A 20,765-nucleotide genomic window follows, 5' to 3' on the forward strand; every position below is an offset into this window, starting at 1 on the left:
ATGAAATGTCTAAAATTAATATCCTACATTCTACTGTATATAGTAATAAAAGGGCAATTTAGGTTTTTTTGATTATTGACTATAATGGAAGAACTCTATTTCATTCACAATGTCAGACCCTGAATTGTTACACTGGCTTCTAGGTTCCTCGTTTCTGAAGTGAAGGGTCAGGTATGTAAGATGACTTCTCATAAAGGTTTGGTTTCTAAACTTCGTAAATATGTATCTTCCAAACCAGCATTTTCATCTATCAACCAGGGGAAATGAGACATTGATACTTCTTGTGTCTGTTTAACAAAGTGATTTAATTGTTTGTGGGGAGAAAGTTAATACAGATGTATATGTACCATGGAATCTGGAACAGAGATGTTTTGGAAGAATTTCAGAATGTTCAGGGAAGTAAGGTTAACCTCAAATAATTTCAGACTGCCAAACTTAATTATGGGTTGGACTTAAATGTTCTCCATTAATGCAGTTATCTGTCGAGTTGAGATTGAAAGGGTTCAGGAGTAGGCTTTTTAATGACCTATTTCGGTGTAGAAGGCTCTCAAGTGGTAACCAAGCAGACACCATTCACATGGGCATGTGCTTTGTCTAAATATTGTTTGGAATGCTAATTACATTCCCCAAATGGAATAACTTTTCTTTTTGCTGATCTTAAATTAAATAGCACCCCTCAACACACACACAAACACACACACACACACACACACACACACACACACACACACATTGCCTAGCAGAGGCAGAAACGTGAGGTGGAAGGTGAGATTCTCAGGGTGGCTGAGCTGGGCATCATTTTTAGTACCCAAACACATACTGTTTGCCACAAGTCAGGAAAATTACCAGCTGGAGATCAGGAGAAAAATTAGCAGCAAAATTCTCTTTTTATTCCTCTTTTATCTAAGCTTTGACCTCCCCATCCTTCTGTGGGTACCTAGAGTTTTTTTTTTTTTAATATCTATTTTTCCATCAAAGAAAAAAAGTAAAAGCCTACCTTTAAGACTGGATATGAAGGGAGTTCCCATCGTGGTGCAGAGGAAACGAATCTAACTAGGAACCATGAGGTTTCAGGTTTGATCCCTGACCTCGCTCAGTGGGTTGAGGATCTGGCTTCGCCATGAGCTGTTGGTGTAGGTGGCAGACACAGCTCGGATCTGGCATTGCTGTGGCTCTGGTGTAGGCCTGGGAACCTCTATATGCCACAAATGCAGCCCTAAAAAGATGGTTGAAAAAAAAAAAAAAAAAAGACTGGATATGAAGCTCATTTATAACCATGTTCAATCCATTGGAAAGGCTTATTCCAGGACTCTCCTTAAGGGCATTTGGCACTGACAAAATGCAAAGGCTGAGGTGCAAGTGTGGGCTTTTAATAGTGAAATGTTTTGTTTAATTTTTTAAAATTTTATTGGAATATAGTTGCGTTATAATGTTGCATTAGTTGCAAGGGTACAGCAAAGTGACTCACTTGTACATATACATATATCCATTCTTTTTCATATTCTTTTCCCATATAAATTATTACACAGTATGGAGTAGATTCCTCTGTGCTATACACTAGGTCCTTGTTACTTATCTATTTTATATATAGTAGTGTGTATATATTAATCCCAACCTCCTAATTTATCCCTTCTCACTACTTTTCCCTTTTGGTAACCATAAGTTTGGTTTCAAAATCTTTGAGTCTGTTTTGTAAATTAGTTTTTTTGTATCATTTTTATTAGATTCCACATAGAAATGGTATCATATATTTGTCTTTGTCTCACTTCACTTAGTATAATAATCTCTAGGTCCATCGATGTTGCTGCAAATGGCCTTATTTTGTTCCTATTGTTGTTGAGTAATATTCCATTGTATATAGGTACCACATCTTCTTTATCCACTCTTGTGTTGATGGATATTTAGGTAGCTTACACACCCTGGCTATTGTAAATTGTGCTCCAATGAACAAATGCATGCATGTATCTTTTTGAATTATGGTTTTCTCCAGACATATGCCCAGAGTGGGATTAATCTCAAAAATAAACAAAGAGCTCATGTAGCTATATATCAAAAAAACAAACAACCTAATCAAAAAATGGGCAGAAGATCTAAAAAGAATTTCTCCAAAGAAGACAGACTGATGGCCAAAAAGCACATAAAATATGCTCAACATCACTAATTATTAGAGAAATGCAAATCAAAACACCCTGAGGTATCACCTCACATCAGTCAGAATGGCCAGATTCAAAAAGTCTACAAACAATAAATACTAAATAGGATGTGAAGAAAAGGAAACCCTCCTATACTGTTGGTGGAAATATAAGTTGATACAACAACAATGGAGAACTGTATGGAATTTCCTTAAAAAACTTAAAATAGAACTACCATATGATCCAGCAGCCCCATTCCTGGGCATATATCTGGAGAAAACCCTAACAGTGAAACTTCTAATATTGGTGAAACCTAGGCTAAGGATTTCAAATAATCAGTGAACTCATATTAAGTATCCTCCAGGTGGATGGTATTGATTGTGTTCTGTTGATATATCTAGATCCCAACTCTTATTCCATCCATGACACAGTCTGGGAAACAATGCTGGCATCCTTTCTATTTGACCTGATTCCTATCCTTATTGAAACATAGAGCTTAAATTGATTAGAAACAAAGCCATGGAAACATAGCAAGAACCATTCTCTCAGAGGTCTTCAAATCTGTCACCCTTTACTTTGGTGAAGAAAAATTAAAATCTATTATTTTAATTGTGTTCCTTTGGGAAGCTACCCTCTCTAACTTGGCTTAGAAAGCATGTCTTCAAAATCAGTGTTTTTTATCTCACTTGAGTTGGGTTGGACTCATAGATATTGTATTTCCTAGCCTTTCACAGCTGGGTTTGTGCAAGGTTGAGAGCCCCCCCATGTCAGGGGTGTGGGTGAGGAAGGGTGGAGGCTCTGATCACATATGAAGGTAGAAACAGTAGCTAGTTTTTTCACTTTAATCATCCAACTCTAACATAGGTGAGAAAGAAAACCAGAAGAACACAACATACAAAATAGACAAATTAGTTGGGATCAGTGCCCGAAAGACTCAAACCTGGGTAGAAATTGATAAGAAGGAAGGTTGCTGCTTAAAATAATTCACAGAAGGACTGAAAGAATAGAAAAGGATTTGAATTGGTATCCTGATGTGGTCTTTACTAACTCCAGACTGTCTGAAATGAAAGAGAAAATAGGAGAAAAAGGCAGAGAGAGATGGAGACAGAGAAATGGTTTGTCAGACATAAAGTGTGGTCAAAAACTATGGGCTTTGTTTCACTTTTGTATCACTAATCACAATAAGTGAGAGACAAAATGAACTGAGGAACCTAGATTTCTCTCACTGTGTCTCTAATAAGTGTTCAATCTGGGGAAAAGGATGTGATTCCTTAATGACTCTGGCCTGCAGATTTTTCTATTAAATAGCAGACATTCTCGAGCTTTTTTTTTTTTTTTTTTTAGTAATATGTGATCCGTTGAATTATTTTTAAGATGACGATTGTTATCATTTAAAAGAATTTCTCCAGAATGTTGAGGTTTGATGCAAAACAAAGGATTAATTATGAAAATCTCACATAAATTTGGAAACCATCAGAAAAGAGCCTGGATAGGATGACTCTAGCGCATTTAATGCTTAGACTAAAGATAAGTTCCTTTGCATAGTAATGCAACTGGAATTTTTCTAAGTAGCACATCCAGTGTACATCCAGTATAACTGAAGCACAATAAATAATAAACTTCATTATGTAATGTCATTATCTTTCACACTCATCCTGGCTAACTACATCACAGTGCACTTTCCAGAATCAATCCATATTTTCTCCCCATCTCTTAGGATGAGATGGGAGTCTGAGACCACTGCTGAGAGGAATGTGTACCCTTTGTGCAGATAAAGACAGCAGTTTGGCAATGGTCTCAGCCAGCGGGTACAATCCCTATTACTAAAGTTATGCATGGCTTCTTGCACAAGTGTGCTACCTGCTAGAGATCATATACAGAATACTAAGGACAGAAGTATGGTGAGTAAGTTCCTGATAGGGAGAAACTAGCTATGTTGAGAAAGTGACAAAATAGGGATTGAGGGCAAAAATCTGAGCAAGAGACATGAGTCTAGAACCCACACAATGCATAGCACATTTTCCATGAAAATAGGCAATAGTTAAAACTACCACCTGAAAAAGCTGCACAGAGCTCTAGGCAGGTGATTCACTTAGGACATAGTTTTATATAGCCTGTGAGGTTAAAGAAGGCCAAAGATTCATGAGCCATGGGATGCTGATAGGACCTGGATTTTCCACTTAGAGAACAAAACGTTCCTTTCTGTGTAGAAGGTTCCATCATCGCTCAGGAAGCTCTTATTAATCACTGACCTATACATAGAGATAGGTCATTGAACAAGTAAACAACTAAGACTTTATTGGGAAAAAGTCTATATGGTTTCTATAAGTGGAAATCACACCAGACTAAACAACCTGAATTCTCTCAGGCATAAACAGGTCTTTTAAAAACAAATAGATGCTCATACTAAGTAAAGTAAATTACAAAGAGAAAGACAAATACTATATGATATCACTTATATGCGGAATCTAATACATGACACAAATGAACCTATCTATAGAAAAGAAACAAACGCATGGATGTGGAGAATAGACTTGTGGTTGCCAAAGGGGAGGGAGTGGGTTGGACTGGGAATTTGGCGTCAGTAGATGCAAACTATTATACCTAGAATGGATAAGCAGTGAAGTCCTGCTGTATGGCACTGGGAACTCTCTCCAATCACTTGTGATGGAACATGATGGAAGATAACATGAGAAAAAGAATGTATATTTAATATATATGTGTGTGTGTGTATGTGTATATACGTGTGTGTGTGTGTGTGTGTGTGTGTAACATTGTAAATCAGCTATCAAACATTTAAAAATTAAAAAATAAATAAATAAACAGATGCCTTGTAGACAGGGAACTACCAGTAGAAGTAATTTAATTTGACATGTAGAAAGCCTTTGACAAGCTAGATCTCATGAGATATGTCACTTGGGGGACTTTCAAATGTCAGCTATCCACATGTCCATGTTGGGAGATGGTTCTCATGTCCAGTAGAAGGGTGGATTACCTAGGAGTGTTCAAACTATGCCCTTTGGACTTTCACAGATGGGTCCTAAGGCCCGTGCATGACCAAGTAAGCTAATGGCAGATATTGTTTTAATAGGGCAGTTCTGTACTTATTTTATATATTGCAATTTCTACTAAGTTTTCATTCCAATGGCTTGAAAACCACTCTATTAGATTACCTTTGAAATCCCTTCAACTTTTATGAAGAATCTGTGATTGTCATTTTAATCTACCCCAATGGATATACATTTTTATTCACTAAGGAACTTGGATAATTTTTTGGAACAGAAAACTGCATTTAAAGCAGAAAACAAAGCATAGTGATAAATGACACATTTTTTAGAAAATAAATAAAATGTAGTGTCTACTGAGAACCGACACCGAGGTCCATCTTTTTAATTAATTAATTAACTGGTATTCAATGAGGAGATTGCAATATTCAGTTTTACAGCTGAGTTTATCTTGGAGATAAGTGTCAGTTAAGTTGGCTCCAATATGACTTTAATATTTATTATAGGCAAACTCAAGGAAGAGTGCTATGAGCCAATTTAGCCTTAGAGAAATTCTCTACACTATGAAAGATTTAGGACAATGCCAAATAGGAGTGACTTTCTAGTCCTTCCACAGACCCGTTTTATTCACCTATGGCTGACTGGGGTGAGAAAGCATATTGTTCGCCCTTGAATTTTGTGCTATGTGAAGTCCTGTGGTAAGACTAAGTCTTTGACTTCTCTAGTTCATATGACCAGGTCATTGATGTTACTTCTATTAGTTTCCTCGTGTCTTAGTCCTAAAAGCTAGTCAACAGCAGAGACTTTTTGTGTAGTTCTAAAGATATTTTTTCAGTGGGACATAAAAACCTTAAAAAAAAATGAGAGAGATATCATGCTAAATAAAATCTATAATACATTAATCCCAGTGTGTTGTTTCTGATAGTAAAAGGTGAGTTGTGGAAGGCCAAGATATCCCTCTAAAATGTCCATTTTAGAGATCACATCCAATTTTATGACTTTAAATATAACCAATGTGCTGGTGAGTTCCAAATATGTAGTCCTAGCCCTGACCATCTTTCACACATTTACTCCTTTATTCAATTGCCTGCTAATCATTTTTGATGTAAAAATGACCAGTTCTCAAATGCAATATTCCACAAATGGACTTATAGCTTTTTTTTTCAAATTAGCATTTTCAATATTCACAATCTCTGTTAATGGCCCCAGGCAAGCACCAAAATATGTATATAGACCCATTATTCACTCATCACATATTTTTTTCCTACTATTTTCTGTGATCTTCAAACAAATACACTTAAATGATAACTCTCTGGGGTAAGCTTTTAGGAAATGGTTCACAAACTTCATCCTCTATAATTCATGGATTTCTATTTGCCAGAACAGTCTTCAAGAAACAAATATGGGAGTTCCTGTCGTGGCGCAGTGGTTAACGAATCCGACTAGGAACCATGAGGTTGTGGGTTCGATCCCTGCCCTTGCTCAGTGGGTTAAGGATCTGGCATTGCTGTGAGCTGTGGTGTCACAGACTCAGCTAGGATCTGGCATTGCTATGGCTGTAGCATAGGCCGGCAGGTACAGCTCCTATTAGACCCCTAGCTCCTGGGAACTTCCATATGCTATGGGTGCAGCCGTAAAAAGAAAAAAGACAAAAAAAAAAATGCCATCTGCAGCAACATGGATGCAACTAGATATTACCATACTCAGTTAAGAAAGCAAGAAAGAGAAAGACAAATACCATATGATATCACCTGTATGAGGAATGTAAAATATGGCACACATGAACCTATCTACAAAACAGAAACAGACTCACAGACATAGACAACAGATTTCTGGTTGCCAAGGGGTTGGGGAAGGAAGTGGGATGGACGGGGAGTTTGGAGTTGGTAGATGCAAACTATTCCATTTAGAATGAATAAGCAATGAGGTCCTACTGCACAGCACAGGGACTATATTCAGTCTCTTGGGATAGACTATGATGGAAGATAATATAAGAAAGAGAATGTGTGTGTGTGTGTATATATATGCCTGGCTTACTTTGCTGTAGAGCAGAAATTGACAGAACACTGTAAATCAACTATGCTCTAAAAAATAAAATATAATTTAAAAAATTTAAAAAAAGAAATCTTTAACAATAAAAAAATATGACCTCCAGTATATAAACGTATATTCCACAAAGGTGACAATCTGTAATCCAAATACCACATCACACAGAAAGTAAGGGAACTGGAATGTAAATATACGCCTCCCAGACTCTGAATGTAAGACTACCCTTAAGGTCATCATCATATGCTGAATCTCAGAGCAAGTAAGCTGTTGTTTTGGCAGTCATAAGTGAAAGGGAAAAAAAAAAAACCACAGAAATATCTCAGCTTCCAGAGGTATGCCTTAGAACTACACAAATTAAGTCAACCCTTTGAACATTTCTGCATTTACATTGGTGAGGGTTATTTGTTTTTCTCTCAGTGGAATTAATTTCCACATGTCCTTTTCAATTATAGTAAATACAGGTAAAGAATTTTGAAAAGAGTTTGCAGTTTGAATAGAAAGCATTTCTCCTTGTGACTTTTTTTTTCCCCCATCCTGAAGCCAGTGGCATGCTTGTTATCCCTCAGAATTTCTCACCTTAACACGCATCTCTACAGAGGGTAGGTTGCCAGGCTTGCCTTAGTGGTTTCAACAGCTTCAATTAATTTCCAGTATGGAAATGCCTTAGAGTGAGTCATGTACACCGCACAAGAAAGATGGCACTTTAAAATGAATGTGCAATGTTGGCCCTCAGCCTTTCCCCATTTGTTATTTATTACATAATTCATAGTTGGTTGGATAAATCATACTATTATTCATCTCAAGCATTTTGCTTTTAAAAGTAAGTATCCAATTCCAGGATTTTATGGTTTCAATTGAAGAATTAATGTCCCATGGTGAATCTACAATAAACATATTTAATCTTCTATCCCATCATTATGAAACAGAAGATTACTAAAACATAGCTATCAAATCCATTTATTCAAAAATATTTTGCTAGCAAAATAATAGCGCTTCATATGTGCCTATTTTTTTAAAAGGCTTTGACATGTTGATTTGAATTTCCCTTTGGGTTGGAAATCTGTACATCTGTAATTGAACTGTCAACTCTCCCAGGGCAAAACTCAATTCTGAAAAAAATGGTTTTTGCCTATTCCATTCATTCTAAGGAAACTAACAAAGGTGAACTATATTATAGTGCTTTTTTAAAAATTGGATTATTGATCTCTTCTTTGAAAATAATTTAGTCAAAGGTTTGAGGAGTCATGTAGGCAAAATAGAGAGTTGACTAAGATTGTTACTTTTTGTTTATTAGACTTAAACAGTGAGGGAAAAGGGAACAGGCTGGAATTCAGAAGCAATTGGGCTTCTTAGTACATCCTACCAAGAAAATAAGTTGTTTTTCTGCTACTAGCTGGGTGGATTATCTCCAGTTACTCAAAGGGAGCTTTGAAGAATTAATTGTTTTTTTTTTTTTTTTTTTTTTTTTTTGTCTTTTTCTAGGGCTGCTTCCTGCGGCATCTAGGGGTTCCCAGGTTAGAGATCTAATAGGAGCTGTAGCCACCGGCCTACACCAGAGCCACAGCAACACAGGGTCTAAGCTACATCTGCAACCTCACACCACAGCTCGCAGCAACGCCGGATCCTTAACCCACTGAGCAAGGCCAGGGATTGAACCCACAACCTCATGGTTCCTAGTCAGCTTCATTAACCACTGCACCATAACGGGAACTCCTGAAGAATTAATTGAACTAAAAGAAATAAGTCGTGTCATAAGCAAGGCCAAGTCCACAATGCCTTTTCTTCATTCATGCAGGAGCTACATAGAAAGCATTGAACTCTGTAGCAAAATGTCTCATCTTCAGAGTAATTCCTCTGGTGAGGTGTCTTCTTAGACTTTAATTTATCAACCCCTGGTTTCTCCCCAAAATGCTCATCACTCTGTGGTGACGTTGCAAATATTTTCTTTTGATTCGTTTGGTAATGTGTGCTGTTTTTCCTCAGTGGAATTTGTCACCTGAGACTAGCTTCAGTGTAGTCCCTCTCAACACTCAAATGGTAATATCCATTGCTATTTTTCATTCCGACGTTGAATTCTGCTTCTGTAATGGTGACACATAAGATGCTGCCAAGGTAAATCAGAGTCATATTTATCTTCTCCTCAGAGACCTTATTGCATTATTTAGTCTTATGAGGCCTTTTCATTTATGCTGCTTGGCACCTTATCGGGTCTCAAAGTCCTGGCGCGCCCACGCCAATCTGATGTGACACAGCTGATAGCATTTGAACGCATCATGTTAAGGGGCACTTGTAAGCCACTTATACCAAATTCCACTGAGAACAGAGCAAAAATCAGACAGGGTTATTTTCTCAAAAGGATTTTTCCAATCCTGAGTTATTCCCAACAGATTTCCAGTGACTCCTTCAGATCAAGCTTGAAGCAATGTCTTTTTTTGACAAGCTAGAGATTAATTTATTGCTTGGTGTTTTTGCTGACAGTGAAAACCTGTTCCCACCAAAACAAAAACAAAAACAAAAAACAAAACAAAACAAAACCCCTATGCCTTTCTTTGGAAATTTGGACTACCTAGAATGTTCTTTGATGCTATGTATATGTTCAATGCCAATTTGGGAAAACTCAGCAAAACAGATGAGGCAATTTATTTTAAATTACTTATGTGACATGACTTGATTTAAATATTTGAGTATATCCTAGGAAGATTACAATATTTTACTTTTCTTCCTTTATTTAAAGCAGCATTTTCTAACTCTTTCTATAACATTCAAGAGATTTCCTTATTATCCTTCTGATTTTCATAGAAATCTTGTGTAGAAAGAATACTCTGCTTGAAGTCAGGAGACTTGGTGTTCTCATAGTAAGGAAGGGATCCTTGACCATATCTCTTCAACTCTGTCTGTCTTGGTTCCCTTACCTACTAGTAGTCTTGTCCAGTTCATGTCTTCAAATCCTAATAGGTGTACATCGAGGACTGAAACTTTTGAAAACAGTATCTCCAATTGGAGGCATGGAGAACATTTCAAGTTTTATATACACAAAATCTTGAGTTTACTCCAAACCTCTTCTCTCAGTGTTTTCAATGCAAAACATGGCACCGCCATTGGCTCAGTGACCTTGACCAAAAATCTTGGAGTCTTCTATGGCTCTCTCATACTTCACGTCCAACCCATCAACGGATTCTTTCAGGTATACCTTCAAGTGTATCCAAAATTTGACCACTCTCACCACATTTATGACTACTACCCAAATCCAAGCCATATCATTTCCTTCCTGAATCACTGTGAAGCCTCCTAACTGTTCTCCGAGCTGCCGCTTTGCCATCTTCAAATCCATTCTCTATTAGAGAAGGCAGAGGGCTATTTCAAAAACACCATTCATATTATATCACTTCTCTATTCTTTTTGAAATCTTTGTTTTAATTGAATGAGAGATTCTTTAAATTCTACAGTGCTTTAGAGTTTTCAAAAATTTCACACACATGATTCCATATAATCCTTTTTCCCCCACTATCCTTATATTGCCCCTCTCCCTTCCCTCTCTTCACTGGTAACCACTTGTTTGTTCTCTTTATCTGTGAGTCTGCTTCTTTTTTTGTTTTATTATAAAAAAAGAATGAACTTTGGCCATTTCAGCAAAATGAGTGGACTTGGAAGGCATTATGCTAAGTGAAATAAGTCAGACAAAGACAAATACTATATGATATCACTTATATGTGGAATCTAAACAAAAGAAAAAAAAATCACTTTACTATTTAAACCCTCTAATGGCTTCCTCTCTTACTTAGACCAAAATCCAGAAGACTTGTACTATTTTCTAAGACCATAAGGACTCTCCATGGCAACCTCTTTCATTTATCATCTTTCTCCCTGTCTCTTTTTTCAAGCCCTCTTGACCTCCACCATGTAAGTGTTGAACATGCCAAGCACATGCCCCGTTAGACTTGTTAGGGTCTAACTGGTGCTGTGAGCCCAACATATACAATTTGGGGGATGCTTTTTAGGTAAGAGAGAGCGCAAATTAGATATAGAAGTGAATATTTAGAATAAAAAATCACTGCAATTTACAAATTTGGATAGGCTGGCAAACATCTTAACAGTATTTTAATTAAATAACTGGCTTCTAGACCTCAGTACAATAGATGTAGACATGTACTTGGATTCCTACTGTGGGAAGCCAGCAATAGCTTAAATAACAAATGACTGCCAACCACATAAACTCACGAAAACCAAACTAATTAAGTCTCCTCATGATCCCAACAGTACCCTAGCTACTCTAACTCTATCTGATGGAAAGGAGGAAGTGTGGTGGAAGGAAGAGTAGGAATCAAAAAGCAAACATAAGCAGTGTGGTTAACATTCCATAGTGTGCAAGTCTCATAAGGAGTACATGACCCTGTGAACACTAGGCTGGGGCCCTTCCCGGGACCTTGGCAGGATCTGATCAAATGAGGTGTCTTAAAGCTGCAGCTCATTAGCTTGAAGGTGGGTCAGTCTCTGCATTGGCCTTTCCACTTCATGGAATGCTATGCCCCCATTTGTGTCTCTATTTCATGTTCTTACTTCCATGAGCCCTTTCTGTGTCTTCTAACTAAAGCAATGAGCCTTGTCACTCTCTCTTCCTTTTTCTTATTTTTCTTCATAGCATTTACCACTTAGTATTAAATAATCTATCTACTTTTTATTAACTTATTGTTTGCTTCCCCTGCTAGAATGGCAGTGTCATGACTACAAGGACACTTTTTTTTGGTATGTAGTAGATGCTTAGTAAATGTCTATTGAATGAAATGATGAATGTATTATCTCAAAATGTTTGTGAAGGCCAACGGGATTATGGTATTTGTAAGTGGTATGAGAACAGAAAGGTCTCATTGTTATAAAGACATTAGTGATTTGGTTTTGGCATCACCAGAAGCTAGCTTCCTCCCAGAAAGGATATTTAATTGGGAAATACACAGGAAGGACTTTGGCAGTGCAAGGAGAGATTTGGCTGGGTTTTAATTATGAATTTGTTAAAATTGGCCTGGACTCTGTGAAGTAGTTTGAATGCCGTTCCCATGGTTTTACCTCACCACTGGGAAAACTGGTGACATTTTAAATGGCACTAGATGTTGGAAAGACAAATGGCACATTAAAACCCACACACCAGCGTGCAACGCTGCCTCAACCCAATAACAACTCTTCTTAATAAAAACAATGTTTCATCTCTCGCATAATAAAGGTTTTTCTCTCCCTTGCTCTCAAATGGGTACTGTCTCTTTCATCGAGACATGTGCTTTTTTTTTTCCCCTTTAGCAAAAGTTGGAAAACTGCCTCCTTGTTGAAGCTATGCAATTTCTCAGTTCTCCCAGGATAGCCAGGCAGCTCGTCACTCACAATGATAGCTCCATTCACACACTGACATCATAAAAACATGAAGGAAGAGAAAGACAGTATTGTGCAAAGGACTTTAAGACAAGAAAAAATAAACCCTTTGGATATTTCAGAATAGAATCCTAATGCACGGTGAATGGCAGAGTCTTGAAATTCCCGTTTTAAATTCCTCTTGATGTGAGAACTCCAATTGTTAGCGCAATCAAAGTTTTGCCAGTCTTCAGGTGAGCCAAACACTGAATAACTCCGGACCATTGAACACTGATGGTTCTTCTGCTTTGTCGTCTTGAGGCTGAAAATGAGGGAGGAAAAGATGGCCCCATCCAAAACACATAAAGGAATGAAACCATTGATGAACATGGGATCTCAGAATTATTTAAGCTTGGAAAAACTAGGTTTTTCCAAAAATTGACATTGAAAAAGTAGCATTTATCTATTTAAATATTTTTTAAAAAGCAGTTTTTTGGAGGGAGTGAGGGAGGGAGACAATAATTTCTAAATTATTTGTTAGTGATGTGTCTCTCTCACACATTAGGGTAAGTGTGTTAAATGGCTGACACCTGTATCTCAACAAAGTCCCTTCTCTTTTGAGTCATCCAAGTTCATAAATCAGCACTGAGATGTATGTACGAGCTGTCAAGGCTCTGAGAGCAGTTGCTTAGGTGCCCAGAACAAAGGAGCCCTGGATCTGGGAATGCGAAATGAGTAACAACAGCGAGAGGTGCCAAGCCCTGGCTTCCTCCATAAAACAAAGATTTCTCCAAGTTTGCCTTTGTATCATTCTGGACTTTTGTTCCAATCTAACCTCTTCTCTAAATGGTGTCTCTTTCCCTCCATCCTCATTTTGGGAGGACTCATAGACTCTCCTTATGTAGGATTAATTTAGATCAGCTTTGAACCGGAAACCCGCCATGAAATACTATTCTACTCCTCTAAAACTAATATTTTCCTCTTCCATTACCCATATTCAGAGCATCATCAGTCTTCCTAAACCCTCCAGAAACCTTGGTGTTTTCATCAAACTCATTTTCGCCTTGATCCCTGATTTCCTGTTTTCAAGTATTTCTCAGATCGGTCCTATTTCTACCTCCTAATTGAAGCCTCCATTTCTCCTCTTCAGAAGTGAAATTATTTCCTAATTATTTCATCCCTTCTGTTCAATCCTCCAACATACCCATCAATCCAAACAGTCTTCCAAAGTTACCATTAAAAATACATATTGGTTAAAAAGCTTCTACAGGTTCAAGTTGTATCACTTAAACTCTGAACTCCTTAAGTAATTAATATTTTCTACAATTTGACCCTCACCTCTTTTTTTGGTTGCATTTTCTTCTTTACTCCAGTTTACACCCGAGGAACCAAATTCTCTAGCCAGGTCTTTCAGTGCTGTTCCTAAAAGACTTCTGTGATTTAAATATGTTCTTCTCACCAGAAAGGTTTTCTTCTCATGTTTGTCCATCAAAATCCTTCACATTGCAACTCTTTAGGATATTCAATTTCCTCACTCAGAAAAAAAAAAAAACCCAAAACAAACAATTTCCCTTTTCCTATTTTCCATGGTAAATTTTATCCCTAATATAGCCCACTTCTCTCCTTTTCTTTGCAATAAAAATACTTAAATATACTGACTATACCCATTACCTCCAATTTCTCTTCACACATTTCCTTTCGAACCCATTGAAATTACTACTCCGACAAGACCATCCATATCTGGATAACAAAAACCTCTACATTGCTATACCTAGTGGTTAATTCTCAGTCATCTTAGTGAGAATATTGCATTTGCCCTTCTTCCTGAAATATTTTGACCATTTGCCTCCCAGGATACCACTCAATCTAGGTTTCTCCCTAATTTGTCAAGCACTCCTTTTCAGTTCCCTTTGCTATTACACATTGTCTCCCAACTTCTAAACTTTGGATGACCCCAAGGACCATTTTTCAGATCATTGTTCTTTTCAACCTCCTCCTTGAGTGACTTTATCTAATCTAATGGCTTTAAATATCAAACTTCACTCAAGGACTCTCAAAGTCAGAGATCTCAAGCATGAATTGCAGACTCTTTACCCAACTACTGCTTTTGCTAGCTCCACATAGCAGTCTAATGTGCATCTCAAATTTAACATGTCCCCAAACAAATCCCGATTCCCAACCCCCACTGTAACCTAAACTTTCACTCCCACATATTTTTTTAATCTAAGACAGAAGCAATGCCATTCTGATTACTCAGATCACCCATTTAAGGGGTCACCTTTTCTTCCACATCTCATATCAGACCTATCCGCTAGTCCTAAATGCCCTGCCTTCCTAATATGTTCAGTCTCCTCACGTCTTAAACTCATTGTTTTTGTGAGTCCTGGATTATGGCAAATGCTTTTGAACGAACTTCTCTGCTTCTGTACTAAACCTCCACAATGTATAGTACTCAACAAAGCAGCCAGGACAGCCTTCACAAATCCCAAGTCAGGTCATGTTCCTCTTTGGCTCCCACATTCCAGTGGCTTCGCTTGGCACTCGAAATAAAATTCCCAACTTTAACGTGGCCAAGAACATCTTTCTGGCCTCAGCTACTTTCTTGAGCTTACCTTTTGCCACCTTCCCCTGTACTGTGGCCCCAGTACGCCTGCCTCCTTTCTGTTCCTCAGACATTCCATACACTCCCTTATAAGACCTCTGTAGTAGCCTTCTCTGCCAGAAACATGTGTATCCAGATTCTTGAATGATTTTTATCTCCTTTCAGGTCTCTGTTCAAATGTCATTTTCTTGTGAGGCTTTCTCCTGAGTACCCTGTATAAAACGGCACACTCGCCCCAACCAGAACCCTCCTTCCCTGCCCAGCACTTCTTATCCTGATTATCTTGTTTTTGCTTTATCAAGAGAACTCATCAGCATCTGAAATGTTACATAGTTACCTGTTTTATTTTCCTTTCTCTCCTCAATAGATAATACGAGTGCCAAGATGGCAGGACTTTGTATCTATTTAGTTCTTTGTCGTATTACAGTGCCTAGAACAGTGCCAGGCATATAGAAGGCATTCAGTAGATATGTATTGGATAAACTCTTCTCCAGAGTTTTTAAGTTCTTAACTCTCAAGCCAACTAGTATAAATATAATATGTATATAACCTATTTTTCAGCAAAGCATAAAATTCCTGTTCTATTTTAATTGGGCGATGAGAGTGATGGGGATGATGAAGCTGAGGTTAGACTATCTTGAGAATCACCATGTGACTGAAAATTACTTTAAAACAGCTCTGTGATTTAGGGAGGAAGTGAAGTCGTAATCTCTTAGTCATCAGCAAGAAGAGCTGAAGTGATACAATACAAAAAGTCATCTTGACTGGATGGAAACGGGGCATACTTTCCTGCTTGGAAAAAGCCTTAGATTTCTTCTTTAAGTGGTGCCCTCTCAAGCAAATTTTGACACTCACGTATATTTATTCAATGAAGAAGATTGTTATTGCATCACAGTGCTTCAGGATGGTATCTTCCCGTGGGTTTACCATTTAAGCAACTGATATTTGCCATAGAGAGTACGTGTGGATTACAATTCCGGAAGATACATTGTGGCGGGTTTCCTTTAGTATCATAGTCTAAGGGAAAAAGTTGAGTTTAATATTTTATAACTCACAGCAGGTTACACATTCAAGCTAAACATGTTTTAGTAGCAATGCTTGAGCGACCAAAGACCATTGCTGCTAGAGAAAAAAAGAACTGTTTGTTTGCTACTATGGTTCCCAGCAGAGTCTAGACTAAATAAGCAGCCTGATAAAGGAATAAGCTATTTTATTCCCATAATATTTAGCTAAGTACAACTTCTACTATGTGGTATCATATTTGGTAATATTTCTATAATATCTACCTGAAAATATGCTGGCATAATAATCAGGCAATGCTGTAAATTTTAATCTACTCATATAGTCTTGGTTCCTGAGAATGATATGTCTACAATACCTGGTTGTATATGCTACCACATAAAAAACACAGATAAACTTAGGAAGCTGGTTTCTGTTTTCTCTTGAGATAGGTTTCTTGAAATCTGTGTTATTTATGTGTTGTCACCAATTTAATTAACATTCAGAAATTATACAGCCAATTTGGCAGTACTTTAAGTTAATGTAACAATTTATCTAGCATTGTTAATGTGGTTTTAAACGCTGACATGTCACCATTATTGAGTATTTACTAAACATTTCCGTTGATTAGCACACACACAAAGTTCTGTCTTTTTAATTTAGACAGTTCATATTACAAACCTATACACTGTGACTTATCAGAAGGGCTATTAAAACACAGATACTTACAGTTAATCTCAAAGAGTATCCAGAATTGGATTGAATACAGATGCTTGGTGGCAACAGCTGTTTTAATGGCCTAGACTGCTTCTCTTACCTTTATCTGCTTGGAAAATTCATAAGTATCTCTGATTCTCATTTTTTATTTTGAGATTATCATTAATTTCAAGCTATCATTGCATTTTTTTCTAAATGACAAGTTAGTGCAAGATAAATAAATTTTTTTCAGATCTAATTTTAAAAACAATATTGTTCTTGCCAAGTATTTTTCAATGGTCTTTAACAATGATTTTTTGGAAAAATCGGACAATGAATGTTTTCATGTAGAAATACATTTTTACAAGCAAATAGGCTAAACAATAGTATATTTTAGAAACTGCCTTATAGACTTATGGTTGCCAAGGGGGAGGAGGTGGGAGTGGAGTGGACTGGGAGCTTGGGGGTGGTAGATGCAAACTGTAACATTTAGAATGGATAAGCAATGAGGCCCTGCTGTATAGCACAGGGAACTATATCCAATCTTTTGAGATAGAACATGATAGAAGATAATGTGAGAAAAATAATGCATATGTATGTATGACAGGGTGATTTGCTTAGAGCAGAAATTGACAGAACATTGTAAATCAACTATAATAAAAATTTTTTAATAAAATAAAAAATAAAATCTGCCTGTATAAAAAGGAACCAAATAAAGAACTTATACAATATGCTGAAACATATTTTTGAAGCTTGTGTCTAAAAATGGCAAAAATTAAAGAGCTTAAAGTATTTTGCAGCTCCTGCAAAATAGATCCCCCTTGTAGCATGCAAGGCTAGTGTTGGATTTCCTCACATTAAACTTTCTAAACTACTTGCTGAAAGATACCAAGTAAGAAGGCAGAAACTGCCAGGGCAGGGTGTTTTCTGTAAAATAGAGCTACTAATATTACATTTCTCATAGAATTTTGTGAAGATTAAGCCATATACTGGCTATGATGCTTCAAGTGCTTAGCATAGAGCTTGATGCATAAGAAGAAGAGCTGAATAAATGTGAGCTATTGTTATTATTACTACAGTTACCAGGGCATGCACAACATGCAAAAAGGGCTCAGAGGCTGAAGTAACTAACACAAGGAAGACTTCAGAGGAGGTGACATTTGAGTCTCATTTAGAACACGAATATATAATTGTGTAAAGATCGAAAGGAGCTAAAGCTGGAAGAATTATAATGACCAACGAGGATGCAATTGTTAATTGAATTTTAAAGCACTTGTCTTTTCTGTGCACCACACCAAAAGTAACTAAATGGCAGATGCGGCACTAGAAAAAAATCTCAGGATTATCTCAGCATTTAAGGGCAAATCACTTAAAATATCCATGTTACTGAAATGGAGGAATTTCCTTCCTCTCCTGCCAAGGTCTGGTGAGGAAGAGCTGTTTTTAGAGCTGGTTTCTTCCAAAATTAAAAATGGCTTCCATGAGGATTTTCACTGCCAATATGAGGCTGTATAAGTGGTTTCTGTTTCGCTGAGGAGCCACTGGTGCGCAGAATGAAATCCCGATGAAATCAGAGAGCAGGGAAAGCTCCTCGGAAAATTCCTGTTGTAGCAGCAAATGAGAAGCATCCTGTGATTTTCCTTCCCCTTCTGTTTCTGACCCAACCAAAGTAGCACCCTGATTCCACAGGTACCGGCTGAATTAGGTGTTGCAAATGTTAGGCATTGGGGACACATACCTGATGCTATGATAGTCATTAATATAGTGGTGCAATTAGAAATAAAGCCTGCAGTCCAAGGAGAGTTGTCTTCGTGAATGCCAGGGGTGAACTGGCAGTCTATGCTTGGTCTTTTTGTCTGTTGCAAAGGTGAATCAAACAAGCGAATCAAGTGTTAAACCTCTCCAAAATAATCAAAGCAGCAATGAAGCTTGCACCCCATCCTTCAGCCAGCATGTTTGTGATATAGAAAGAATTCTTTTAGGTGTTATTTGTTCATGCCTATTTCAGTAACAAGGGAAATTATCTTTTTAAGATGTTTGTTCTTCCCAGAAATCCCTTCTTGCCACGTCAATATGGGGTCCCATGAAATATTAGAAAATACATGAAAACAGCATAAGCCAAATGGAGGGGAGGTATCTATTGGCTGTGGATAATTAATTATATTGGAATTGGGATTTCCAAGGGTGTGTCATCTCCCTTTCTCAGCTCAGTCCCTAAGTATCACCTCCATTCTACCTGCTCCCAAGCAAACCTTGCACAACACAAAGCTTGTTGCATAAACTTAGAGGTACAGTGGAATGCTATCAGAAATCGAAATGTACCCAAGTCCCCAGTGTTTGTCTGTCTTATGGTGTGCATCATTGGATCTCTATTTAAAGAACTGAATTTCGAGAGTTCCCTTGTGGGTCAGTGGGTTAAGGATCTGGCATTGTCACTGCTGTGACTCCAGTCATTGCTGTGGCATGGGTTAGATTCCTGGCTGGGGAACTTTCACATGCCCTGGGTGCTGCCACAAACAAACAAACAAACGAACAAAAAACAAAAACAAAAAAACTGAGTTTCTGGAGAAGGTTCACATGACTCACTTATTCCTTAGTTTGTTGGGAGTTAGTCTTGTTTGAATAGAATAGTCCTTTAAAGACTTTAAGCCACAAACTATTCTAAGTTTTACATACAATATGCATTAAGCCATCCACATGGTAAAGAAGACCTGCTTATTATCCCCCTGGAGCAGGGGCCAAAAATAATGAACTAAAGTAGAAAATAAAATATCCATAGAATAGCTATTTTTCTTATTCCATGTCATCTGTATCATGTCCCTTTGAGGCAAATATATCTTGAGTAGAATGTACAAGCAGCAAGTTTTCTATTATTTACAAATTGCTGAGTATATCCTGTCAAAACACTCACTAAAAATACTTCACATTCTCTCAATCATGCTAAGAAAAACACAATCACTCAAGAAAGAGTTTGCCTACAGAATATCACACCCTTCTAAATAAATTGTTAGGGAGACCACATGAGATACTTTGCTCTACTTTTGCCGCTTGCCAAAAAGCAGCTTAGAAGACCTAGAGCTGAGCAGTCTTTTCAAAGTCTCATTAGCTCACGTTTTTATTAGTGATTAGAAATATTGTTATCTTATCAGTCACTGGAAAACTTTAAGAGATGCAACATTAATTGAAAGTATTCATAGTTTTTTTACTTTTTTTCTCTTACCTCACATTATCACCCTTTCCTGCAAACTGACACTTTCACCTGCTAACTTTTCACTGTTTACATTGAAGAGGACTTAACCTAATTTAAATGCCCCCTTTTTTCCCTTGCTTTTTAGAGCCACACCTGCAGCATATGGACGTTCCCAAGCTAGGGGTCAAATCGGAGCTGCCAGTCTATACCACAGACACAGCAACACTAGATCCAAGCCCCATCTGCAACCTATGCTGCAGCTTGTGGCAACGCTGGATCCTTAACCCACTGAGGGAGGCCAGGGATCAAACCTGCAACCTCATGGTTACCTGTCATGTTCTTAACGCGCTGGGCCACAGCGAGAACCCCTAAATGCCTTTTAAAACATACCATCCTTGAGGAAAGTTGTCAGAGGAGTGAAGGAACCCGGTGTATGAAGCTGGGAGGCCTGACTTTCATTTTTGCTCCATTCTTTTCTTCCCGTATCTCATTTGGTTTGCTGCATAGTCTTTCTTACAGCCCTTGCTTTAACCATCTGTAAAATGGGAATGTGAGACCAGTGAGCCTGAGGAGATCTTTCAGCTCTTAGACCATGGAATGCTGGAATTTATCTCTCCAGGCCCCTCCACCTTGTCCCCTCCAGCCAACTTTTCTTTGGCAATAACGTATTATCCCACTCCTCTAGCCAAAACTCCCCAACCTTTTTTATCCTCCAGTTCATCTCTTCCATCCTTGGTGACCAGAGACTTGTTCCT

The 20,765-nt window shown here is 37.7% G+C and overlaps 1 protein-coding gene across 1 annotated transcript in view; it reads left to right on the plus strand.

Moving 5' to 3' along the window:
- GABRB1 (gamma-aminobutyric acid type A receptor beta1 subunit) overlaps positions 1-20,765 on the plus strand; it is a 376,937-nt gene that overhangs the window by 25,982 nt on the left and 330,190 nt on the right. The gene's annotated exons all lie outside the window — the stretch shown is intronic.

Source organism: Sus scrofa, chromosome 8 (genome assembly GCF_000003025.6).
Source record: "Sus scrofa isolate TJ Tabasco breed Duroc chromosome 8, Sscrofa11.1, whole genome shotgun sequence".
NCBI lineage: Eukaryota > Metazoa > Chordata > Mammalia > Artiodactyla > Suidae > Sus > Sus scrofa.